The following is a 27704-nucleotide window of genomic DNA, read 5'->3' on the forward strand; positions in this document are numbered from 1 at the left end:
GAGCTTTTCTTCTATGTACTTCTCTGCTTCACTTGAGTTTGACTTCTCTTGAGTATCCTCCTCACTAGCTTGTTCTTCCACTTCCTCTTTTACAGTCAACATTTGCTTTAATAGCTCTTTCATGGAGGAGGTTTGTTGATCTTCCCAAGCTTTCTTCATCTCCTCTTCATATTTTTCGATCAGTGTTGAGCATCTATGGTCCAAGGGAGTTTGAGGAGGTTGTGAGTGTTCAGGTTCTCTTGTCATCTCAAGTGCAGTTTTAGGTTCAAATGTTTCCACCACCTCTTCCTTCTTTGCAATTTCACTTGATGCAGTAGCCTCTTCCTCTTGTTTTTCCTCCTTCTTCGTTGCACTCACCAATTGAGCTAGCTGCACTTCCATGTTTTTGAGGGAGTTTTCTTGTTCTTTCCAGACTTTCATTGTCTTCTCCTCATATTTTTTGAACATGGACTCAAGCTTTGAGAACCTTGAGTGGTTCATGGAAGTTTGTGTGGGTGGTGAGTTTTGAAAGGGGCTTTCTGTTGAAGTATGGTCAAGTGATGATGTCTTTGGATGAATATCATATGGAGCACTAGAATTCCCTTCCTAGCCACCATTAGAATCATGACTTGCATCATTTTGTGGTGGAGGGAAATATTCCATATGATTTTCTTTCTCATCTTGTGGTTCTGAAGCATAGCACCATGAATTGGAGTGCCCAGAATTTGAAGTTTCTTGGTGATATTCCCAACCACCATTAGAGATTGGTGATGGTGGGTGATATCCCATAAAATTTTGTTTGACCATAAGATGAGTTGAACTCCATTTGTATTTTGTAAACATCAATGAAATTTGAAATTCATGTCATAGAGAAAGAATTTCTTAGTGAGGTAATAACTCAAACACCTTGGTTTCAATCAAAAATAGAAAACAAAAATAAAGAAAATGCTTGATCTAGACTTCTCACCCACTTAATCATTGTTGATCTAATCAATCCCCGGCAACGGCGCCAAAAACTTGATGGTGTTTTTGTGGAAAAATGAATTTCCAACACACATATCCAACCGGCAAGTGTACCGGGTCGCATCAAGTAGTAATAACTCACTTAGAGTGAGGTCGATCCCATAGGGATTGATGGATCAAGCAATTTTAGTGGGTGATTAGTTTAGTCAAGCTAACATTGAAGTGAATTTGGATGAAGTGTAGCCAACAGAAAGTAAATAGCAAGGAAAATTAAAGTGCAGAAAGTAAAATTGCAAGTAACTTAAAGAACAAGAAAGTAAAATAGCTGAAACTTAAATTGCAAGAATTGTAAATTGCATCAAATGTAAAGGGGGCTGGGGTGCTGGAAATTAAATGAAAGCAGTAGATCCAAGCTTAGAACAATTGCAGGAAGATTAAAGTGCTTGAAAGTAAATTAGAAGCAATAGAAACAGAAAGGTACAATGCAGATGAAATAAAAGCAGCAGATGTAAACAGCAAGGCAAAATTTCTTGAAGGAACAAATAGAAATTAAGTTCAGCTTAAGTGCAGAATAAAATTGGAAATCTCAGGAAATCATAGAGACTACAAAACAAGTCTAGATCTCAATTTCTTCCTTGATCAAAGTAGAAGACAACTTGCAGAAGAGAAGAAAGATGAAAGCAGTAAAAGAAACTTCAGATCCAATTTCTCAATTTCCTCAATTATGCAGAATAACACAAATGAATTTTAGATGGAGAATTGAAACAGAATTCCTTCAATTCTTGATCCAAAATTTAAGCAGAAAGGAAAATTAAAAGAGAGAGCTATCTACTACTCCCTAATGGAGCCGGCCTTCCTTCCTATCCGAGCTCTAATTGATGCCTTTATATAGGCTTTTTTTACAAAATGAAAATAAAATGAAATTGAAATTAAAAACAAATTCACAAAAATGAAATTCCTAATCTAGCTTCTCTGTGTGCCTTTGAGTCATGTTGAGTGGGCTTTTGCTTGCTTTGGATTTGAGGGAGAATGGGTCTTGGATGACCTTGATTCAATTTGGTGAGGAATTGAATTTATATGAAAACATTGAACTTTTGGCCCATGATTATTTGCTCCCAGGAGGCTACCCTGCCCTTGTGGAGGGCAGGGCAGAAAATGATGCATCTGGCCCATTGGTGCGTGCGTGTGATGCGTTGGTGCGTGCAGGACGCTGCCCTACCCTCGCGGAGGGCAGGGCAGAACTTTTTGGTGCGCCAGAATGGTGCCCGTGCGTGCTGCTGGTGCTGCCGAGACTTCCCTTGGTGCGCCAGAATGATGCGCTGGCCGTGCACTACAAGATGCTGCCCTGCCCTCACGGAGGGCAGTGCAGTGTTTCCAAAAGTGAAGTTCCAAGTTCGAAACTTGGTGGATGCACACGCTACTTCTTTTCCTTGGTTTTCTTGGCACCAAAGTAAGGCCTAGTTTCTTGCTTCCTCATGGTGCCGTGTTCGATTCTTGTGGCAAGAAATTGAGGGAGCAATTTTCCTTGATTTTCCATGAAGAGCACGACATTGCCCTGCTCTCCAAGAGGGCAGGGCAGAAAATTGAGCGCTACTTTGTTTTGGAGTGAGGCTCCAGCTTCGAGCCTTGGTGGAAGCACTTTGGTTTATTTTCGCTTATTTTTTGCCCTTAAAGATGCCTCTCGTTCCTGCCTTAATTGTACGCCAAATATGGATTGCTATATATCGTTGGAAAGCTCTGAATGTCAGCTTTCCAACACAATTGGAAGCACATCAATTGGACGTCTGTAGCTCAAGTTATAGCCCTTTGAAGGAGGCATGGTCATGCTGTGAGCGCCCAGATTTTACCTTAGCGAAAATTCTTGCTTCCATCCTCACTTTGCATCACGATATTGCCCTGCCCTTGGCAAGAGCAGGGCAGTGTGCGCTGATTGCTTACTCCTTTGATTTGGTCATGGGCCACGCTTTTAAAAGCGTGGCCTAAGGCTCCAAAGTGTGCTCCAACTTCAAAGTGTGTCCCAAAGCTCTTTTTTTCTCCTTTTTTTTGTGCTTCTTTGCTTCTTTTTCTTTTTATTTCCTACAAGATTTATAAATTTAAAAGATCAAGGAAATATACCATTTAATCACAAAAGCATTCAATATTTAAGCACAATTCATCAATTTCTTGTATGAAAAAGCATTGAAAAATGGGTATATGATGACCTGTCATCAATAGCCATATTGACCAAATCCTCACTCAGCCTCATATCTTGTGGTGGATTGAATGAACAATTAAGATTCTGCACAAAACATAAAGGTTATCCACAATATACGTATTTGAATACTATGCCAATAAATTATTTTTTAACTAAATCACATATCTTTGGGATAGAAGTTGACTTGAAAGCCTTTTTTTTGTTTTGCAGAGGTCGTTAACCGTGCATTTTCTATAGTGAAAGTTAAAGGCCCTTTGTGTACTCTAGTTTCTGCCATCTTGCTTGATAGTTGACCTTTGTGCTCTAATTTTGGCATTTTAGTTGGTTGTGCAAACGCTATGTTTTGGATAGATGGTGAATTATTGACTCTTGCCAATTTGTCCTTTTGCCTTACAAACGTACTTAGATGTTCTTGCATAGTTTTATTAGTTTTGCTATTTCTTTGAAAACCCAATCTTGACTTTGGCTTCGATTTTTCTTTTCCATCCAAGCATGTTTGCGTCCCTTTGTAGAACGATGGTGGCAGATTGTGCAAAATCTCAACGTCCTTATTTTCGTCGGATAAATCCGTAAACACACAATGTTCAAACTTTACTTGCAACGGATAAGAGTTTTTCTTTGTTACATCACTACAGGATTTATTCTTCATCTCATATAGGTCTGTATTGTCGAATTTCTCATGCTTCTCATCAATTTTACATTGAAGAACGGTTAATTTATCAAGTGACTTCTTCGCCATCCACATTGCTTTCTCCATCTCATCAACTCTCTTGGATAAAGACTACATTATAAAAAGAAAATTAGCATTGGTATATATAAATAACATTATAATTTATCATGAGTTGGATATATTACCTCTATTGCATGTATTATTTGTTTCAACGGAGCATTTTCAATAATTTCCATCGAAGAAGATCCAATGTGATCGTCTACTGCTTTTTCTTCCATTGCTCTACTAGATTGTAATTTTAGTTTTAGTAAAGATAGTTAATAGTGTTCTATGCTTGAGTGTTTATATATAAGAATAAGATTATGTTTCACACAACTAATTTTCTTTTAATAATTTAAATATGATAACCAATAATTTGTAATTTAACTTTAAATTAAAAATAAAAATTTATCCAAAATTTAACAACTTTCCACGACCAAAATTATTATCCTTTTATTTTGTATTAAAATAATAATAAATTTGAGGTTATATTTTAAATATTAAATTTTAAAAAAAATATAAAATTAGATTATTTTATATAATCTTATTATTCTTAACTTTTCTTTATCTTACTCTAATTAGATAACTTTTTTTTTTAAAAAAGATAGAAATAAAATATTTTAAAATTTGTATTATTTTTATCTTATCTTATCTTATCTTTTATAACCAAATTTGCTATATATTCATCCTAAGGGGTTATGTGGTACAATACAAGACAAAATACTATCTCAGTGAGTAGTAAAAAATTATTCCAATAAAAAATATGCAGGTCAAGAATATGTTTAACGATATAAGAAAAAGGATAGAAAACTTAGAATCGGCCATTCATGTTTTACACCAAAAAATTGATGTGATCATGGCACAACAGATAACTTCCACAAACAGTAGTTCGATATGGGATCCTACTGTAGTTGTGCAATCTTCGGAAAGTACAAAAACTAGTGATCTTATTCCACTCGGATATTACTCGTGAAGCAACAACTCCACCTAATGGACAACCACATGTTAGAGTAGGAGTTGTACTGCCAAAGGTAACTTTATTTTTTTCTTCTTTCTCTTACTTTTTTCTTTATTTTTTTTACCTTCGATGATGTTAACCGATTCTCAAGCTGATGTTGTAGCCTATATTGTTTCGAATACGTTAGATTCGTACGTGTGGTTTATGATTATATGTAATATATAATAGTTTAAAAATTCTATGATTCTCCCAGCTAACCATTTTATAACTTTGGCAGTTCTGAAGAGTTGGTAATCTCAGATGAAAAAAGTTATAGAAGTACATTTAGATGTCTTGTGCCAGAGAGATGTGTCGAATGACGAGTAAGTATAAAGGTCAATGCATATTATATTTTTTCTTGTAATTACATTTTTAAGCCTCTATTTACCTATAAACATGTTTTACATATAATTTTAACATATTGTAGGTTATAAATTTGGTGGCACTTATGATGACACGTGTATTTCGACGTAGGAATTAAGATCCAATTTGCTGGTTCATGCCTGAATATTTTGCAGTAAAGTTATCCCTATATTTCTAAATTATTAGTTAATATTTTTGTCTAATAGTTTGAGTGGATAGACTATTTTATAAAGAAGTTCTTTTTTCTAGACTAAACCATGCTATGTACTCACACGAGTAAAGTGTATAATTAAATTATCAATTCAAAAATAGTTGTTAAATTGAAAACATATTTTCATTTAACAATATTTTTTTGTTTGCAATGATATGCTTTAAGCGACAAATACAAACTGGCCGAGGTTATCTTTGATTTCCTTGGAGCATATATGTCACTGAAAGTTAGCCACGTCATTAGGGTACAAGTGACCAATTTGTTTTCCATTAATATACTATTATATTTTTTTAATGTTTATAATGGTCAGGTTTTTATCCCTATCTGTGAGGAACTACATTGGTATTTGGTTATTGTTGACTTTACGAGTCGTCGCCTAATCTTATTGGATTCACTGCCTTGTGTCGGAAAACATCAACAACGCAAAAGGAATACAATTAAAGTGGTAATTATTTGTTCTAAATCAGTACTCAATCATCTAGAATCGCTAAAAAATTTAACAATTTAAATAACCGTTTGCTGTAACTAGTACTCTTAGTCAATTTAAATCATTTACAATTCACTCTTTTTTTTTGTCATGAATTCACTCTTGTACAGGCAACTTATTTAGAAGCGATGTTAGATGATCATATTTTTTATGATGATAAGTCTAAAGTTGTAGATTGCTCCACTTTTTGGCCTATCACACCTTTTGGCCTACCCACTCAAAAAAATAGATCGTAAGTCTAATATTTATTTTTTTAAAATATCATAACTCGTTCAATAATTTATATCTTATATGTATATAATAACTATTTGTTGAATGCTTTATATCTTAGGAATGATAGCAGAGTTTGGGTGACCAGTTGGATGAGAGAATGTACTTTATAAGATGACTTCAATATTCAGGTCATATTTATAACAAAGTATTTTTAACATAATTTTTTCAACACGCTTCTAATTAGAATTATATTGTTGGTGCTCTAAGCAGATTAACGACTCCACACGAATGAGACTTGCCGTGGATCTGGTTTTAGAGAAGTACAATAATTTGTGTCTCGTAATCCAAGAAAATGCTTGGCAATATAGAAGCAAGGTGGAAGCAGAGCATGAAGACATTTGGGAATGAGGAATTATCTTTTTAGATATTTTTAATATTTTTTTTGAAAGATAAATTACTAAGCTATGTTTCATTTATACACTAATTTATCCTTCTTCTATATATTACAATTCTATATTACTAATTTCCTTTACTTTATCAGTTAATATAAATTATTCATAACCTATATATTCCCGTAACTAATTATTGTTGAGTATTATAAATACAATATAACTTAATCTAAAAAATGAACAAGAGCAAAGTTCAAACATATCTTGAATTTATAAGATATAATTGATCTATCTTAATCCAAAAAATGAACAAGAGCAAAGTTCAAACAAAAGGAGATTCGAAGGATTCAATGACAATATTTTCTATATGAGCATGTGCACTTAGATCCTTCCTCATACCAATCTCTCCCAAACATAGAAGGGCAAGGTGCTACTTAGCAGAATTAGAACTGCTGTCATCCTTGAGAATGTCTGTCAGTATTTTCACTGTGGATGAACACTTCTGATCCCCAGCAGCAAGGCACAGAATTGCCACACATTGAGCTATTAAATGCAACGCTTGTTTGGCAATGCCACCTGAATGTGGTGAAGGCTTGGCACTGGCAAGTAGTGACTCCAGCAAAGAATCAAAGCTAGTATTTGCAGAATAGACTAAAGCAGCAAAAAAATTCTGTAAAGCCAAAAGGGCTTGCCCTTGCAGCAAGGAGCTTTTAATTAATGTCAGAGCTTGAGGAAGAACTTTGTTTCTGATAGCCAGACCAACACTAGGACTGGACCTCTTGTCACTCATTAACGTGCAGCAGGGTTCAAGGGCAAGAGCTGTCATATGTAAATCAGAATCACTAATTAGTCCCGAGAGTTCTACAATAATAACTTCATATGCAGAAGAACCAATCTTATCACCATATGCAACTATAAGTGAATTTAAGGTTCCTAAGGTTGCCTGCCTTAGTGCTCGATTACTTTCCATAGAAATGCAGTCAACTCTGCTGTTACATGCTCCAGAACATGACAGATCTGCCCGAAGTAGAGAAGCAGCAATGACAGCAAATGCCTTGACAGCTGTAAGACGAGTTATCTCATTTACCATTTGATCAATAAGTACAGGAAGGCATGCTGGTAGTTCTTCATTTAGATGATCAGCAAATGTTGACACAATGAGGCCAATGCAGGAGATGGCACACTCCTTAACCTCCTGATCCTGATCTTGGTTTATTATGCGCGACATAATGCCATTATAAATGTGATGGACGTACGGTCTGAAATCAAATCTAGATCCCTCAATGCTTGGGTGGACAACATGTACGAGTTCTCCGCATACCCTCAAGGCCTCAACATTGACCTTATAATATCGCTCACCAATAGCTGATAGAACAGGAGCAGAAAGAGCCTTAATATATGGGTGGAAAACATCAGGAGAGTGTGAAGATAATACCAATCTAGTAAATACGAGAGCTTCAATCTTCAAATTTTATGTAGATGATTTGTCATTTAATGCTTTTTCGATTCCTGGAATGAGTGACCCAATGTGGTTTGCAAGACAACCACCAATTCTTTCAGAATAGAAAATGCACCAACCTTTGTCTTGATAAATTTCTCACGCAACTACCTATTTATAGATTTGACAATCTTTGAAACTTCTTGCTTCAACAACCATCTAGGACTCGTTTCATTTGCATCAATCTTCCCTTTAGTTACATTGCCAGTTTGACGCAAGAGCTCAATGAAAGTATTAAATACATCCATCTTGACATTTCTTCTCTCTTTAAATCTGTCGATCAATTTGGGACAAGCCTCATCATATAGCTTTGAAAGCATTTCAGGGCGAGAAACAATCAATGCTGCTAGGCATTTGGCTGCTGCTTTTTGAACTTTCCAACTGATATTTCAATTATATCTAAAACTCCTGTATCTTAATTCTTAATTGCTTTTGACACAATCAATCAAGTAATAGTACCATATCGGTTATATTAAAACAATGATTATTTTCTTGATGGAACCTAATGGAAAAAAAGTAATGAGGTAATAATGTGTACGAAGAAAGTAGAGAAGTGAAAGAAATTGATACACATCTTTGGTGCACAGAGGGCAACATCATTGTTTTGCTTTATGTACCTCTGCATCAGTAAGAAAATAAAAATTCCATGGAACCAAAACCAAAATTAACAATCAAGTAGTGGCACAATAACAAAATTAACAATCGCAGGGAGTGGACCAAAATCAGAATACGATGGAACCAAAACCAAAATCAAGAAGAGGAAATCCTTAAATTCGGTAATTTGATAACAACACATCACAAGAAATAAACCGAAATAGAACTTCCATGAAATTACTAGGAAGAAATAAGCAGTAAAGAGCATCGAGTCAATTGTCAAATCCTCATGAAAGATGAAATGCTAGAAAAAATAATTAAGAGTGAATACAAAATCGAAATCGAAAACATCATTGAGAGAGGATGTAATTAGAATAATAAGCATATAAGAATCATTAAAGTAATTACAACAAGAGGATGTGAATTTAGTTACAGATCTAAAAGTGAGAAGTTAGAACACAAATAGAGAAACAGATCGAGGAGGCGAAGGCATGTTAATGGATAAGGAGAAGCTACCAGAACAAAAGCTTGTGGAAGGAGGAGAAACTCGCAGGAGCAAAAATGGCGTTTTGCGTGGCAGAGGCGGAAGCAGGTTACGCAGCGGTGGCGGATTAGTCCTCGCGTCTTCTGAGGCGTGTTGCGGTGGCGAGGATAAGTGAAAGAGAAGAGGAAGAGAATGAGAGAATGACAGTGATTGAAATTGGAAGAAAATCCTAGCATTTCCCAATGGTGGACGAAATTGTGATCACTACAACTCAAATAATCCCCGGTGATGAACCCAAAAACCTGGTGTTCAATACCATGGCATAAACACAACTTCGCACAACTAACCAGCAAGTGTACTGGGTCGTCCAAGTAATAAACCTTACGCGAGTAAGGGTCGATCCCACAGAGATTGTTGGTATGAAGCAAGCTATGGTCACCTTGTAAATCTAAGTCAGGCAAACTCAAATGGTCATGGATGATGAATAAAACATAAAGGTAAAGATAGAGATACTTATGTAATTCATTGGTGGGAATTTCAGATAAGCGTATGAAGATGCTTTGTCCCTTCCGTCTCTCTACTTTCCTACTGTCTTCATCCAATCCTTCTTACTCCTTTCCATGGCAAGCTGTATGCAAGGGTTTCACTGTTGTCAGTGGCTACCTCCCATCCTCTTAGTGGAAATGTTCAACGCACCCTGTCACGACACGGCTATCCAACTGTCGGTTCTCGATCATGTCGAAATAGAATCCAGTGATTCTTTTGCGTTTGTCACTAACACCCCACAATCGCGAGTTTGAAGCTCGTCACAGTCATTCGATCATTGAATCCTACTCAGAATACCACAGACAAGGTTTAGACCTTCCGGATTCTCTTGAATGCTGCCATCAATTCTAGCTTATACCACGAAGATTCCGGTTAAAGAATCCAAGAGATATCCACCCAATCTAAGGTAGAACGGAGGTGGTTGTCAGGCACACGTTCATAGGTGAGAATGATGATGAGTGTCACGGATCATCACATTCATCAAGTTTCAGAACAAGTGATATCTTAGAACAAGAACAAGCAGAATTGAATAGAAGAACAATAGTAATTGCATTAATACTCGAGGTACAGCAGAGCTCCACACCTTAATCTATGGTGTGTAGAAACTCCACCGTTGAAAATACATAAGAACAAGGTCTAGGCATGGCCGAATGGCCAGCCTCCCAAAGAGGGTTCAATCATAAAAACATGATCAAAAGATCTTGATGAGCGGATAATTTATACGCTTTTTGGCATTGTTTTCAGTATGTTTTTAGTATAATCTAGTTAGTTTTTAGTATATTTTTATTAGTTTTTAGTTAAAATTCACTTTTCTGGACTTTACTATGAGTTTGTGTGTTTTTCTGTGATTTCAGGTATTTTCTGACTGAAATTGAGGGTCCTGAGCAAAAATCTGATTTAGAGACTGAGAAGGACTGCAGATACTGTTGGATTCTGACCTCCCTGCACTCGAAGTGGATTTTCTGGAGCTACAGAAGCCCAATTGGCGCGCTCTCAACGACATTGAAAAGTAGACATCCTGGGCTTTCCAGCAATGTATAATAGTCCATACTTTCCCCGATATTTGATGGCCCAAACCGGCGTTGCAAATCAGCATCAGAATTTCCAGCGTTTAACGCTGGAACTGGCATAAAACTTGGAGTTAAACGCCCAAACTGGCACTAAAGCTGGCGGTTAACTCCAGAAAAGCTCTCTACATGAAAAGTATCAATGCTCAACCCAAGCACACACAAAGTGGGCCCCGGAAGTGGATTTTTACGTCATTTACTCATTTCTGTATACCCTAGGTTACTAGCTTACTACTAATAGGATCTTTTGACATTGTTTCTGTACCTCATGACACTTTACACGTTTCTTTGTGTACCTTCCACAGCATGAGTCTCTAAACCCCATGGTTGGGGGTGAGGAGCTCTGCTGTGTCTTGATGGATTAATGCAATTACTACTGTTTTCCATTCAATCGTGCTTGCTTCCATTCTAAGATATTACTTGTTCTTAAACCGGATGAATGTGATGATCCGTGACACTCATCATCATTCTCAACTATGAACGTGTGCCTGACAACCACCTCCGTTCTACCTTAGATTAAGTAGATATCTCTTGGATTCTTTAATCAGAATCTTCGTGGTATAAGCTAGAACTGATGGCGGCATTCAAGAGAATCCGGAAGGTCTAAACCTTGTCTGTGGTATTCTGAGTAGGATTCAATGATTGAATGACTGTGACGAGCTTCAAACTCCTGAGGGCTGGGCGTTAGTGACAGACGCAAAAGAATCACTGGATTCTATTCCGGCCTGATTGAGAACCGACAGATGGATAGCCGTGCCGTGACAGGGTGCGTTGAACATTTCCACTGAGAGGATGGGAGGTAGCCACTGACAACGGTGAAACCCTTGCATACAGCTTGCCATGGAAGGAGCCTTGCGTGTTTGAAGAAGAAGACAGTAGGAAAGCAGAGGTTCAGAAGACAGAGCATCTCCAAAACCTCAACCTATTCTCATCACTGCAATTCAAGTACCTGTTTTATGTTCTTTTGCTTTTTACAATCAATCCTGATAATCTTTGATATCCTGACTAAGAGTTACAAGGTAACCATAGCTTGCTTCAAGCCGACAATCTCCGTGGGATCGACCCTTACTCACGTAAGGTATTACTTGGACGACCCAGTGCACTTGCTGGTTAGTTGTGCGGGATTGCAAAGTGTGATTGCAATTTCGTGCACCATGTTTTTGGCGCCGTTGCCGGGGATTGTTCGAGTTTGGACAACTGACGGCTTATCTTGTTGCTTAGATTAGGACTGTTTTGTTTTTGTTGGTTTAGAGTCTTTTAGTTGAGTCTAGTTTCATATTTTAAGTTTGGTGTCAATTGCATGCTTTTGCTTTTCTTTTAATTTTCGATTTTGCATGTCCTTAGTCCCTTTTTGATCCATAAAAATTCTAAGTTTGGTGTCCTCTTTGTGTTTTTCCCTTAAAAATTTTCGAAAATTAGTGTTTGATTTTCTAAAAATTTTAAGTTTGGTGTCATTTTGCTGTTTTTCTCTTTCCTCTTTTCAAAAATCAAATCTTTTTCATAAAAATTTTTTCAATCATATCTTTTTAATTGCTAATCTCAAAATCTTTTTAATTAACTAATTGATTCAGTTTTCAATTTGCTTTGATCTTATTTTCTTTTAATTTTCGAATTGTTATTTTATTTTTCTTTTGTTTTATTTTATTTTTTCTCGGTTAATTAAAAAAAAAAATTTATCTATTTGCAATCCATATCATTTCCCTTTATCCATTATGGACCTAAGTGGGATTGATCAGTCCAGAAGGACTCTGGGGTCATATGCCAACCCCATTACAGCTGCATATGGGAGTAGCATCTGTACACCTCCCATCAAAGCAAGCAGCTTTGAGCTAAATCCTCAACTCATTATCATAGTGCAGCAAAATTGCCAGTATTCCGGTCTTCCACAGGAAGAGCCAACTGAGTTTCTGGCACAGTTCTTACAAATTGCTGACACAGTACATGATAAAGAGGTGGATCAGGATGTCTACAGACTATTACTGTTTCCATTTGCTGTAAAAGATCAAGCTAAAAGGTGGTTGAATAACCAACCTACAGCAAGCATAAAGACATGGAAACAGTTATCAGACAAATTCCTGAATCACTTTTACCCTCCAAAAAGGATGACACAGCTAAGGCTGGACATCCAAGGCTTTAAACAAGAGGATAATGAATCCCTTTACAATGCCTGGGAGAGGTATAGAGGTATGCTAAGAAAATGCCCCTCTGAAATGTTTTCAGAGTGGGTACAATTAGACATCTTCTACTATGGGCTTACAGAAAAAGCTCAGATGTCTTTAGACCACTCAGCTGGTGGATCTATACACATGAGGAAGACAATTGAAGAGGCTCAAGAGCTTATAGACACTGTTGCTAGAAACCAATATTTGTACTCTAGCAATGAGTTCTCTCCAAAAGAGGAAGTCATGGCACTAGCCACTGATCCTAATCCTCAAGAACAGATGATTGAGCTTAATCAACAATTGCTCCTGATGACAGAACGGTTAGCAGAATTTAAAGAGATGCTCCATGAAACTAAAGTTGCTAACAAGAACATAGAACTGCAGCTGAATCAAGCAAAATAGCAGATATCTAAACAGATAACAGAGGAATGCCAAGCAGTTCAACTGAGGAGTGGGAAGACATTAAATAACACTGCTCAAAGTAGCAAAAAGCCAAACAAGGAACAATTGACAGAGGATAACCAAACCACTGTCCGAAATCCCTCTGAGGACAGTAAGAGCCCAGAGAGGAATACTTTTGGCGTTCAAACGCCAGAAAAGGGGGGAAAGCTGGCGTTAAACGCCCATTCCCTGCCCAGTTCTGGCGTTCAAACGCCAGAAAAGGGAGAGAAGTTGGCGTTAAACGCCCAATCTTCACCCATTCCTGGCGTTCAGACGTCAAGGGAAGATCAGACACCTGAGAGTGATGACAGTAATCCCTCTAAAAAGGCTTCTCCAACCACTTCTGTAAGGAATAAACCTGCAGCAACTAAGGTTGAAGAATATAAAGCCAAGATGCCTTATCCTCAGAAACTTCGCCAAGCGGAACAGGATAAGCAATTTGCTCGCTTTGCAGACTATCTAAGGACTCTTGAAATAAAGATTCCGTTTGCAGAGGCACTTGAGCAAATACCTTCTTATGCTAAGTTCATGAAAGAGATCTTAAGTCATAAGAAGGATTGGAGAGAAACTGAAAAAGTTTTTCTCACTGAAGAATGCAGTGCAGTCATATTAAAGAGCTTACCAGAGAAGCTTAAAGATCCTGGAAGCTTTATGAGACCATGCACATTAGAGGGTACTTGTACCAAGAAAGCTCTATGTGATGTTGGGGCAAGTATCAACCTAATACCTGCATCCATTATCAGAAAGCTTGGCTTGACTGAAGAAGTCAAACCAACCAGGATATGTCTCCAACTTGCTGATGGCTCCATTAAATACCCATCAGGCATAATTGAAGACATGATTGTCAAGGTTGGGCCATTTGCCTTTCCCACTGACTTTGTAGTGCTGGAAATGGAGGAGCACAAGAGTGCAACTCTCATTCTAGGAAGACCTTTCCTAGCAACTGGACGGACCCTCATTGACGTCCAAAAAGGTGAATTAACCCTGAGAGTCAATGAGGATGAGTTCAAGTTGAATGTTGTCAAAGCTATGCAGCATCCAGACACATCAAATGACTGCATGAGCACTGATATTATTGACTCTTTGGTGGAGGAGGTCAATATGACTGAAAGTCTTGAATCAGAGTTAGATGACATCTTTAAAGATGTTCAGCCTGATCTGGAGGAACTAAAGGAAATAAAAGAAATTTTGAAAATTCCTCAGAAAGAAGATAAGCCTCCTAAACCAGAGCTTAAGCCACTACCACCATCCCTGAAATATGCATTTCTGGGAGAAGGTGACACTTTTCCAGTGATCATAAGCTCTGCTCTACATCCACAGGAAGAGGAAGCACTAATTCAAGTGCTAAGGACACACAAGACAGCTCTTGGGTGGTCCATAAGTGATCTTAAGGGCATTAGTCCAGCAAGATGCATGCACAAGATCCTATTGGAGGATGATGCTAAGCCAGTGGTTCAACCACAAAGGCGGCTAAATCCAGCCATGAAGGAGGTGGTGCAGAAAGAGGTCACTAAGTTACTAGAGGCTGGGATTATTTATCCTATTTCTGATAGTCCCTGGGTGAGCCCTGTCCACGTTGTCCCTAAGAAGGGAGGCATGACAATGGTTCATAATGAAAAGAATGAACTGGTTCCTACAAGAACAGTTACAGAGTGGCGCATGTGTATTGACTACAGAAGGCTCAATACAGTCACCAGAAAGGATCATTTTCCTTTACCATTCATAGACCAGATGCTAGAGAGACTAGCAGGTCATGAATACTACTGCTTTTTGGACGGCTACTCAGGTTACAACCAAATTGTAGTAGATCCTCAGGACCAAGAGAAAACAGCATTTACATGTCCTTCTGGAGTATTTGCCTACAGAAGGATGCCTTTTGGTCTGTGCAATGCACCTGCAACCTTTCAAAGGTGCATGCTCTCTATCTTCTCAGATATGGTAGAGAAATTTCTGGAAGTCTTCATGGATGACTTTTCAGTATTTGGAGACTCATTCAGCTCCTGCCTTAACCATCTAGCACTTGTTCTGAAAAGATGCCAAGAGACCAACCTAGTTTTAAACTGGGAAAAATGTCACTTTATGGTGACTGAAGGGATTGTCCTTGGGCATAAAATTTCAAACAAGGGAATAGAGGTGGCTCAAGCTAAAGTTGAAGTAATTGAAAAATTACCACCACCTACCAATGTTAAGGCAATCAGAAGCTTTCTGGGGCATGCAGGATTCTACAGAAGGTTTATAAAGGATTTTTCAAAAATTGCCAAACCTCTGAGTAATCTGCTAGCTGCTGACACGCCATTTATCTTTGATAAGGAGTGTCTGCAGGCGTTTGAGACCCTGAAAGCTAAGCTGGTCACAGCACCAGTCATCTCTGCACCAGACTGGACATTACCATTTGAACTAATGTGTGATGCCAGTGACCATGCCATTGGTGCAGTATTGGGACAGAGGCATGGTAAGCTTCTGCACGTCATTTATTATGGCAGCCGTATTCTAAATGATGCACAGAAGAACTACACAACCACAGAAAAGGAGTTACTTGCAGTGGTTTATGCCATTGACAAGTTCAGATCTTATTTAGTAGGATCCAAAGTGATTGTGTACACTGACCATGCTGCTCTTAAATATCTACTCACAAAGCAGGATTCAAAACCCAGGCTAATAAGATGGGTGTTGCTTCTGCAAGAGTTTGATATAGAAATAAGAGACAGAAAAGGGACAGAGAATCAAGTAGCTGATCACCTGTCCCGGATAGAACCAGTAGCAGGAGCATCCCTTCCTCCCACTGAGATCTCTGAAACCTTTCTGGATGAGCAATTATTTGCTATTCAGGAAGCTCCGTGGCTTACAGACAGTGTAAACTATAAGACTCAAGGTCCCCCTTCTGTAACCATGGAAAGGAAGCATGAAGAGCTTCTCTCAAAATAGAGTCAAACAGAGCCCCCACAGTCAAACTCTAAGTTTGGTGTTGGGAGGCCACAACCAACTTCTAAGTTTGGTGTTGAACCCCCACATTCAAACTCTAAGTTTGGTGTTGGGAGGTTGCAACATGGCTCTGAGTATCTGTGAGGCTCCATGAGAGCCCACTGTCAAGCTACTGACATTAAAGAAGCGCTTGTTGGGAGGCAACCCAATGTTATATTTATTATTTTTCCTTTGTTATTTTATGTTTTCTATAGGTTGATGATCATGGAAAGTCACAAAATCAATTGAAAAAGCAGAAACAGAATGAAAAATAGAAAGAAAAATAGCACACCCTGGAGGAAAATTTGCTGGCGTTTAAACGCCAGTAAGGACAGCAAATGGGCATTTAACGCCCAGTCTGGCACCATTCTGGGCGTTTAACGCCAGAAAGGGGCACCAGACTGGCGTTAAACGCCAGGAATGGGCACCAAGCTGGCGTTAAACGCCAGAAATGGGCACCAACCCGGCGTTTAATGCCAGGATTGGCAGAAGGAGCATTTTTGCTCACCACTTGGTGCAGGGATGAATTATCCTTGCCACCTCAGGATCTGTGGACCACACAGGATCCCCACCTACCCCACCACTCTCTCTCTTCTTTCTTCTTTTGCTCGAGGACGAGCAAACCTTCTAAGTTTGGTGTGGTAAAAGCGTTGCTTTTTGTTTCTCTATAATCATTTATGGCACCTAAGGCCGGAGAAACCTCTAGAAAGAGGAAAGGGAAGGCAAAAGCTTCCACCTCTGAGCCATGGGAGATGGAGATATGCATCTCAAGGGATGCACTTTCCTCCACAAAACTATTGGGAGCAAATCAACACCTCCCTAGGAGAATTGAGTTCCAACATGGGACAACTAAGGGTGGAGCACCAAGAACATTCCATCCTCCTCCATGAAATTAAAGAAGATCATAGAATCATGAGGGAGGAGCAACAAAGGCAAGGAAGAGACATTGAGGAGCTCAAGCACTCCATAAGATCTTCAAGAGGAAGAACAAGCCGCCATCACTAAGGTGGACCCGTTCTTTAATCTCCTTGTTCTTTATTTTCTATTTTTCGAATTTTTATGCTTAAGTTTATCTATGTTTGTGTCTTATTACATGATCATTAGTATCTTAGTGTCTATGCCTTAAAGCTATGAATGTCCTAGGAATCCATCACCTCTCTTAAATGAAAAATGCTTTAATCACAAAAGAACAAGAAGTACAGGATTTTGAATTCATCCTTGAAACTAGTTGAATTAGTTTGATGTGGTGACAATACTTTTTGTTTTCTGAATGAATGCTTGAACAGTGCATATGTCTTTTGAATTTGTTGTTTTAAGAATGTTAAAATTGTTGGCTCTTGAAAGAATGATGGAAAATGAGAACTGTTATTGAGGATCTGAAAAATCATCAAATTGATTCTTGAAGCAAGAAAAAGCAGTGAATAAAAAAAACGAAAAAAAAAGAAAGAAAAGAAAGAGAAAAAGAAAAAGAAAGAAATAAAGTTGTGATCCAAGGCAAAAAGAGTGTGCTTAAGAACCCTGGACACCTCTAATTGGGGACTCTAGCAAAGCTGAGTCACAATCTGAAAAGGTTCACCCAATTATGTGTCTGTGGCATGTATGTATCCGGTGGTAATACTGGAAGACAGAGTGCTTTCGGCCACAGCCAAGACTCAGAAAGTAGCTATGTTCAAGAATCATCATACTTAACTAGGAGAATCAATAACACAATCTGAGTTCTGAGTTCCTATGGATGCCAATCATTCTAAACCTCAAAGGATAGAGTGAGATGCCAAAACTGTTCAGAAGCAAAAAGCTACTAGTCCCGCTCATCTAATTGGAACTAAGTTTCTTTGATATTTTGGAGTCTATAGTATATTCTCTTCTTTTTATTCTATTTTGATTTTCAGTTGCTTGCTTCCATTCTAAGACATTACTTGTTCTTAAACCGGATGAATGTGATGATCCGTGACACTCATCATCATTCTCAACTATGAACGTGTGCCTGACAACCACCTCCGTTCTACCTTAGATTAAGTAGATATCTCTTGGATTCTTTAATCAGAATCTTCGTGGTATAAGCTAGAACTGATGGCGGCATTCAAGAGAATCCGGAAGGTCTAAACCTTGTCTGTGGTATTCTGAGTAGGATTCAATGATTGAATGACTGTGACGAGCTTCAAACTCCTGAGGGCTGGGCGTTAGTGACAGACGCAAAAGAATCACTGGATTCTATTCCGGCCTGATTGAGAACGGACAGATGGATAGCCGTGCCGTGACAGGGTGCGTTGAACATTTCCACTGAGAGGATGGGAGGTAGCCACTGACAACGGTGAAACCCTTGCATACAGCTTGCCATGGAAGGAGCCTTGCGTGTTTGAAGAAGAAGACAGTAGGAAAGCAGAGGTTCAGAAGACAGAGCATCTCCAAAACCTCAACCTATTCTCATCACTGCAATTCAAGTACCTGTTTTATGTTCTTTTGCTTTTTACAATCAATCCTGATAATCTTTGATATCCTGACTAAGAGTTACAAGGTAACCATAGCTTGCTTCAAGCCGACAATCTCCGTGTGATCGACCCTTACTCACGTAAGGTATTACTTGGACGACCCAGTGCACTTGCTGGTTAGTTGTGCGGGATTGCAAAGTGTGATTGCAATTTCGTGCACCAGATCTCCAGATACAATAGTAAAAGGTCCTACTTATAGAGAACTAGTAGCCTAGGGTTTACAGAGATGAGTAAATGACATAAAAATCCACTTCCGGGCCCACTTGGTGTGTGCTTGGGCTGAGCATTGAAGCATTTTCGTGTAGAGACTCTTCTTGGAGTTAAACACCAGCTTTCATGCCAGTTTGGGCGTTTAACTCCCATCCTTGTGCCAGTTCCGGCGTTTAACGCTGGGAATTCTGATGGTGACTTTGAACGCCTGTTTGGGCCATCAAATCTTGGGCAAAGTATGGACTATCATATATTGCTGGAAAGCCCAGGATGTCTACTTTCCAACGACGTTGAGAGCGCGCCAATTGGGCTTCTGTAGCTCCAGAAAATTCACTTCGAGTGCAGGGAGGTCAGAATCCAACAGCATCTGCAGTCCTTTTTAGTCTCTGAATCAGATTTTTGCTCAGGTCTCTCAATTTCAGCCAGAAAATACCTGAAATCACAGAAAAACACACAAAATCATAGTAAAGTCCAGAAAAGTGAATTTTAACTAAAAACTAATAAAAATATACTAAAAACTAACTAGATCATACTAAAAACATACTAAAAACAATGCCAAAAAGCGTACAAATTATCCGCTCATCACAACACCAAACTTAAATTGTTGCTTGTCCTCAAGCAACTGAAAATCAAATAAGATAAAAAGAAGAGAATATGCAATGAATTCCAAAACATCTATGAAGATCAATATTAATTAGATGAGCGGGGCTTTTAGCTTTTTGCCTCTGAACAGTTTTGGCATCTCACTCTATCCTTTGAAATTCAGAATGATTGGCTTCTTTAGGAACTCAGAATCCAGATAGTGTCATTGATTCTCCTAGTTAAGTATGATGATTCTTGAACACAGCTACTTATTGAGTCTTGGCCGTGGCCTAAAGCACTCTATCTTCCAGTATTACCACCGGATACATACATGCCACAGACACATAATTGGGTGAACCTTTTTAGATTGTGACTCAGCTTTGCTAGAGTCCCCAACTAGAGGTGTCCAGGGTTCTTAAGCACACTCTTTTTTGCCTTGGATCACAACTTTATTTCTTTCTTTTTCTTTCTTTTTCTTTTTTTTCTTTTTCTTTCTCTTTCTTTCTCTTTTTTTTTCGAAATTTTTTTTGTATTCACTGCTTTTTCTTGCTTCAAGAATCATTTTTATGATTTTTCAGATCCTCAGTAACATTTCTCCTTTTTCATCATTCTTTCAAGAGCCAACATTCATGAATCACAAATTCAAAAGACATATGCACTGTTTAAGCATACATTCAGAAAACAAAAGTATTGCCACCACTTCAAAATAATTAATCTGTATAAAATTCAAAATTCATGCAATTCTTATCTTTTTTTAATTAAGAACATTTTTCATTTAAGAGAGGTGATGGATTCATAGGACATTCATAACTTTAAGGCATAGACACTAAGATACTAATGATCACAAGACACAAACATAGATAAACATAAGCATAATTTTCGAAAAACAGGAAAATAAAGAACAAGGAGATTAAAGAACGGGTCCACCTTAGTGATGGCGGCTTGTTCTTCCTCTTGAAGATCCTATGGAGTGCTTGAGCTCCTCAATGTCTCTTCCTTGTCTTTGTTGCTCCTCTCTCATGATTGTTTGATCTTCTCTTATTTCATGGAGGAGGATGGAATGTTCTTGGTGCTCCACCCTTAGTTGTCCCATGTTGGAACTCAATTCTCCTAGGGAGGTGTTTAGTTGCTCCCAATAGTTTTGTGGAGGAAAGTGCATCCCTTGAGGCATCTCAGGGATTTGATGATGAGAGGGGTCTCTTGTTTGCTCCATCCTCTTCTTAGTAATGGGCTTGTCCTCATCAATGGGGATGTCTCCCTCTATGTCAACTCCAACTGAATAACAGAGGTGACAAATGAGATGAGGAAAGGCTAACCTTGCCAAGGTAGAGGACTTGTCCGCCACCTTATAAAGTTCTTGAGCTATAACCTCATGAACTTCTATTTCTTCTCCAATCATGATGCTATGAATCATGATAGCCCGGTCTATAGTAACTTCGGACCGGTTGCTAGTTGGAATGATTGAGCGTTGGATAAACTCCAACCATCCTCTAGCCACAGGTTTGAGGTTATGCCTTCTCAATTGAACCGGCTTTCCTCTTGAATCTCTCTTCCATTGGGTGCCCTCTTCACAAATGACTGTGAGGACTTGGTCCAACTTTTGATCAAAGTTGACCCTTCTAGTGTAAGGATGTTCATCTCCTTGCATCATGGGCAAGTTGAATGCCAACCTTACACTTTCCGGACTAAAATCCAAGTATTTCCCCCGAACCATAGTGAGCCAATTCTTTGGGTCCGGGTTCACACTTTGATCATGGTTCTTGGTGATCCATGCATTGGCATAGAACTCTTGAACCATTAAGATTCCGACTTGTTGAATGGGGTTGGTAAGAACTTCCCAACCTCTTCTTCGGATCTCATGTCGGATCTCCGGATATTCACTCTTTTTGAGTTGAAAGGGGACCTCAGGGATCACCTTCTTCAAGGCCACAACTTCATAGAAGTGGTCTTGATGCACCCTTGAGATGAATCTCTCCATCTCCCATGACTCGGAGGTGGAAGCTTTTGCCTTTCCGTTCCTCTTTCTAGAGGTTTCTCCGGCCTTGGATGCCATAAATGGTTATGGAAAAACAAAAAGGTTTGCTCGTCCTCGAGCAAAAGAGAAAAGAAGAGAGTAGAAAAAGAAGAAATGGAGGAGATGGAAGTGGCTTTGTGGTTCGGCCAAAGGGGGAGAAGTAGTGTTTAGGTTGTGTGAAAATGAAGGAGTGAAGATGGGTTTATATAGGAGTGGGGAGAGGGGTAGGTTTCGGCTATGGGAGGGTGGGTTTGGGTGGGAAAGTGGTTTGAATTTGAATGGTGAGGTAGGTGGGGTTTTATGAAGGATGGATGTGAGTGGTGAAGAGAAAGATGGATTTGATAGGTGAAGGGTTTTTGGGGAAGAGGTGTTAAGGTGATTGGTGAATGGGTGTAGCAGAGAGAGAGTGGTGGGGTAGGTGGGGATCCTGTGGGGACCACAGATCCTGAGGTGTCAAGGAAAAGTCATCCCTGCACCAAGTGGCGAGCAAAATTGCTCCCTGTGCCAATTCTGGCGTTAAACGCCGGGCTGGTGCCCATTTCTGGCATTTAACGCCAAGTTCTTGCCCTTCTCTGGCGTTTAACGCCACTCTGGTGCCCCTTTCTGGCGTTAAACGCCCAGAATGGTGCCAGACTGGGCGTTAAACGCCCATCTGCTAGCCTTACTGGCGTTTAAACGCCAGTAGGTTCTTCCTCCAGGGTGTGCTATTTTTCTTTCTATTTTTCTTTCTATTTTTGCTTTTTCAATTGATTTTGTGGCTTCTCATGATCATCAACCTACAGAAAACATAAAATAACAAAGGAAAATAGATCAAATATAACATTGGGTTGCCTCCCAACAAGCGCTTCTTTAATGTCAGTAGCTTGACAGAGGGCTCTCATGGAGCCTCACAGATGCTCAGAGCAATGTTGGAACCTCCCAACACCAAACTTAGAGTTTGAATGTGGGGGTTCAACACCAAACTTAGAAGTTTGTTGTGGCCTCCCAACACCAAACTTAGAGTTTGACTGTGGGGGCTCTGTTTGGCTCTGTTTTGAGAGAAGCTCATCATGCTTCCTCTCCATGGTGACAGAGGGATATCCTTGAGCCTTAAACACAAAGGATTCTTCATTCACTTGAATGATCAATTCTCCTCTATCAACATCAATCACAGCCTTTGCTGTGGCTAGGAAGGGTCTGCCAAGGATGATGAATTCATCCATGCACTTCCCAGTCTCTAGGACTATGAAATTAGCAGGGATGTAATGGTCTTCAACTTTTACCAGAACATCCTCTACAACCCCATAAGCTTGTTTTCTTGAGTTGTCTGCCATCTCTAGTGAGATTTTTTGCAGCTTGTACCTCAAAGATCCCTAGCTTCTCCATTACAGAGAGAGGCATGAGGTTTACACTTGACCCTAAGTCACACAAGGCCTTCTTGAAGGTCATGGTGCCTATGGCACAAGGTATTGAGAACCTCCCAGGATCTTGTCTCTTTTGAGGTAATTTCTGCCTAGACAAGTCATCCAGTTCTTTGGTGAGCAAAGGGGTTCATCCTCCCAAGTCTCATTTCCAAATAACTTGTCATTTAGCTTCATGATTGCTCCAAGGTATTTAGCAACTTGCTCTTCAGTGACATACTCATCCTCTTCAGAGGAAGAATATTCATCAGAGCTCATGAATGGTAGAAGTAAGTCCAATGGGATCTCTATGGTCTCATTTTGAGCCTCAGATTCCCATGGTTCCTCATTGGGGAACTCATTGGAGGCCAGTGGACGTCCATGGAGGTCTTCCTCAGTGGCGTTCACTGCCTCTTCCTCCTCTCCAAATTCGGCCATGTTGATGGCCTTGCACTCTCCTTTTGGATTTTCTTCTGTATTGCTTGGAAGAGTACTAGGAGGGAGTTCAGTAATTTTCTTACTCAGCTGACCCACTTGTGCCTCCAAATTTCTAATGGAGGACCTTGTTTCAGTCATGAAACTTTGAGTGGTTTTGATTAGATCAGAGACCATGGTTGCTAAGTCAGAGGTGTTCTTCTTAGAACTCTCTGTCTGTTGCTGAGAAGATGATGGAAAAGGCTTGCCATTGCTAAACCTGTTTCTTCCACCATTATTATTGTTGAAACCTTGTTGAGGTCTCTGTTCATCCTTCCATGAAAGATTTGGATGATTTCTCCATGAAGGATTATAGGTGTTTCCATAGGGTTCTCCCGTGTAATTCACCTCTTCCATTGAAGGGTTCTCAGGATCATAAGCTTCTTCTTCAGATGAAGCTTCCTTAGTACTGCCTGGTGCATTTTGCATTCCAGACAGACTTTGAGAAATCAAATTGACTTGCTGAGTCAATATCTTGTTCTGAGCCAATATGGCATTCAGAGTATCAATCTCAAGAACTCCTTTCTTCTAATTAGTCCCATTGTTCACAGGATTCCTTTCAGAAGTGTACATGAATTGGTTATTTGTAACCATTTTAATTAGTTCTTGAGCTTCTGCAAGTGTCTTCTTCAGATGAAGAGATCCTCCAACAGAGCTATCCAAAGACATCTTGGATAGTTCAGAGAGACCATCATAGAAAATACCTATGATGCTCCATTCAGAAAGCATATCAGTGGGACACTTTCTGATTAATTGTTTGTATCTTTCCCAAGCTTCATAGAGGGATTCTCCTTCCTTCTGTCTGAAGGTTTGGACTTCCACTCTAAGCTTACTCAATTTTTGAGGTGGAAAGAACTTTGACAAGAAGGAATTGACTAGCTTTTCCCAAGAGTTCAGGCTTTCTTTAGGTTGTGAGTCCAACCATATCCTAGCTCTGTCTCTTACAGCAAAAGGGAATAGCATAAGTCTGTAGACCTCAGGGTCAACCCCATTAGTCTTGACAGTGTCACAGATTTGCAAGAATTCAGCTAAAAACTGATGAGGATCTTCCAATGGAAGTCCATGGAACTTGCAATTCTGTTGCATTAGAGAAACTAATTGAGGCTTAAGCTCAAAGTTGTTTGCTCCAATGGCAGGGATAGAGATGCTTCTCCCATAGAAGTCGGGAGTAGGTGCAGTAAAGTCACCCAGCACCTTCCTTGCATTGTTGGCATTGTTGTTGTTCTCGGCTGCCATGGGTTCTTCTTCTTTGAAGATTTCTGTTAGGTCCTTTACAGAGAATTGTGCCTTAGCTTCTCTTAGCTTTCGCTTCAAGGTCCTTTCAGGTTCAGGATCAGCCTCAACAAGAATGCTTTTGTCTTTGCTCCTGCTCATATGAAAGAGAAGAAAACAAGAAAATAAGGAATCCTCTATGTCACAGTATAGAGATTCCTTGAGGTGTCAGAGAAAAAGAAAAATAGAAGGCAGAAGTAGAAAATTCGAACTTATCAAAGAAGATGGAGTTCGAATTGTGCATTAAGGAATAGTGTTAGTCCATAAATAGAAGGATGTGAGAAAAGGGGAAGAAATTTTCGAAAACAATTTAAAAAGATTTTAAAAACATTTTGAAAAACTTTAATTGATTTTCGAAAATAAGAGTGAGAAAGAAGTAAAGTGATTTTTGAAAAAGATTTGATTGAAAACTATTTTGAAAAAGATGTGGTTAAGAAGGTTTTAAAAAGATGTGATTGAGAAAATATGATTGAAAAACATTTTTAAAAAAAGATTTGATTTTAAAAATTAATAACTTGGCTAACAAGAAAAGATATGATTCAAACATTAAACCTTTCTCAATCAGAAAAGGCAACATACTTGAAATGTTGAATCAAATCATTAATTGATAGCAAGTATCTTTGAAAATGGAAAGAAATTGATTTTGAAAAAGATTTGATTGAAAAGATTTTGAAAACTAAAAAAAAATTGATTTGAAAACAAAGTCTTCCCTCTTGTGCCATCCTGGCGTTAAACGCCCAGAATGGTGCACATTCTGGCGTTTAACGCCCAAACTACTACCCTTTTGGGCGTTAAACGCCCAGCCAGGCAACCTGGCTGGTGTTTAAACGCCAGTCTGTCTTCTTCACTGGGCATTTTGAACGCCTAGCTTTTTCTGTGTAGTTCCTCTGCTGTATGTTCTGAATCTTCAATCCTCTGTATTATTGACTTGAAAAGACACAAATTAAAAATATTTTTGGATTTTTAATAATAAGGAATAATCAAAATGCAATCAAATAACAATGCATGCAAGACACCAAACTTAGCAGTTTGTATACTACTGACACTAACAAAATGAGAATGCATATGAGACACATAAACACTCAAGTCAAGAGAATTTAGAAATCAGAGCAATGAAATCATCAAGAACAACTTGAAGATTAATGAAGACACATGCATGAATGCAAAAAGAACAGAAACATGCAATTGACACCAAACTTAAAATGAGACTCTAGACTCAAACAAGAAATATTTTTGGATTTTTTTTCGAAAATTAAGTGGAAAAAGAAAATAAACGTATCAAAATTCTTAATGAGAATTCCAGGAATCATGCAATGTTAGTCTAAAGCTTCAGTCTAAAGAAATTAGACATGGCTGAACAAGCTTCAGCAGGACATTGCATTCAAGAGCTAAATTGATGAAAATCAATCAGCTTTGGTGATGATAAGAACATCACCTTGAAACACTAGAATTCATTCTTAAGAACTCTGAAGAAAAATACCTAATCTAAGCAACAAGATGAACCGTCAGTTGTCCATACTCGAACAATCCCCGGCAACGGCGCCAAAAACTTGGTGGACGAAATTGTGATCACTACAACTCAAATAATCCCCGGTGATGAACCCAAAAACTTGGTGTTCAATACCATGGTGATGAGCGGATATTTTATACGCTTTTTGGGGGTAATTTCATGTAGATTTTAGCATGTTTCAGTTAATTTTCAGTAGAATATTATTAGTTTTTAGGCAAAAATCATATTTCTGGACTTTACTATGAGTTTGTGTGTTTTTCTGTGATTTCAGGTATTTTCTGGCTGAAATTGAGGGAGCTGAGCAAAAATCTGACTTAGGCTGAAAAAGGACTGCTGATGCTGTTGGATCCTGACCTCCCTGCACTCGAAATGGATTTTCTGGAGCTATAGGAGTCCAATTGGTGCGCTCTCAACGGCGTTGGAAAGTAGACATCCAGGGCTTTCCAGCAATATATAATAGTCCATACTTTGAGCGAGGATAGACGACGTAACTTGGCGTTAAACGCCAAGTTCATGCTGCTGTCTGGAGTTAAACGCCAGAAAAACGTCATTATCCGGAGTTGAACGCCCAAAACACGTCATAACATGAAGTTTGACGCCAAGAAAGGCCTCTGCACGTGGAAAGCTTTAGTCTCAGCCCCAGCACACACCAAGTGGGCCCCAGAAGTGGATTTCTGCACCAATTATCTTAGTTTATTCATTTTCTGTAGCCCTAGGTTATTAGTTTACTATTTAAACAACTTTTACAGACATTTCTTGTACCTCATGACACTTTCAGATCTGAATTACATACTTTGTGACGGCATGAGTCTCTAAACTCCATTGTTGGGGGTGAGGAGCTCTGCAGCGTCTCGATGATTTAATACAATTCCTTTGTTTTCCATTCAAACACGCTTGTTCTTATCTAAGATGTTTATTCGCGCTTAACTATGGAGAAGGTGATGATCCGTGACACTCATCACCTTCCTCAACCCATGAACGTGTGCCTGACAACCACCTCCGTTCTACATCAGATTGAATAAATATCTCTTAGATTCCCCAACAGAATCTTCGTGGTATAAGCTGGATTGATGGCAGCATTCATGAGAATCCGGAAAGTCTAAACCTTGTCTGTGGTATTCTGAGTAGGATTCTGGGATTGAATGACTGTGACGTGCTTCAAACTTTAACCTGCTGGGCGTTAGTGACAGACGCAAAAGAGTGATTCTATTCCAGTAGGAGCGGGAACCAACCGGTGATTAGCCGTACTGTGACAGAGTGCGTGAGCATAGTTTTCACTGCGAGGATGGGAAGTAGCCACTGACAACGGTGACACCCTACATAGAGCTTGCCATGGAAGGAACTTGCGTGTGAGAAGAGGATTTCAAGGAAGAGTTGAAGTCAGAGGACAAAGCATCTCCAAAACTCCAACATATTCCTCAGTGCTGCAAATCAAAGTAACATTGTTCCCTCTTTTATCAAATCTAGTAATTTCACTTTTAATCCAAATAATCCTATTGACATCCTAACTAAGATT

General features: G+C 39.0%; 1 non-coding gene and 1 pseudogene across 1 annotated transcript; one reads left to right on the forward strand and one right to left on the reverse strand.

Moving 5' to 3' along the window:
- Positions 1-6827: 6827 nt before the first annotated feature.
- LOC112795000 (cullin-associated NEDD8-dissociated protein 1-like) lies at positions 6828-8392 on the reverse strand (annotated as a pseudogene).
- A 15737-nt stretch (positions 8393-24129) lies between these two features.
- Positions 24130-24237, forward strand: LOC112798827 (small nucleolar RNA R71). Its single transcript, XR_003200424.1, has one exon. It is a non-coding gene; the product is annotated as a small nucleolar RNA R71 (small nucleolar RNA).
- The last annotated feature ends 3467 nt before the right edge of the window (positions 24238-27704 follow it).

This window comes from Arachis hypogaea, chromosome 4, assembly GCF_003086295.3.
Source record: "Arachis hypogaea cultivar Tifrunner chromosome 4, arahy.Tifrunner.gnm2.J5K5, whole genome shotgun sequence".
In the NCBI taxonomy this organism is placed as follows: domain Eukaryota; kingdom Viridiplantae; phylum Streptophyta; class Magnoliopsida; order Fabales; family Fabaceae; genus Arachis; species Arachis hypogaea.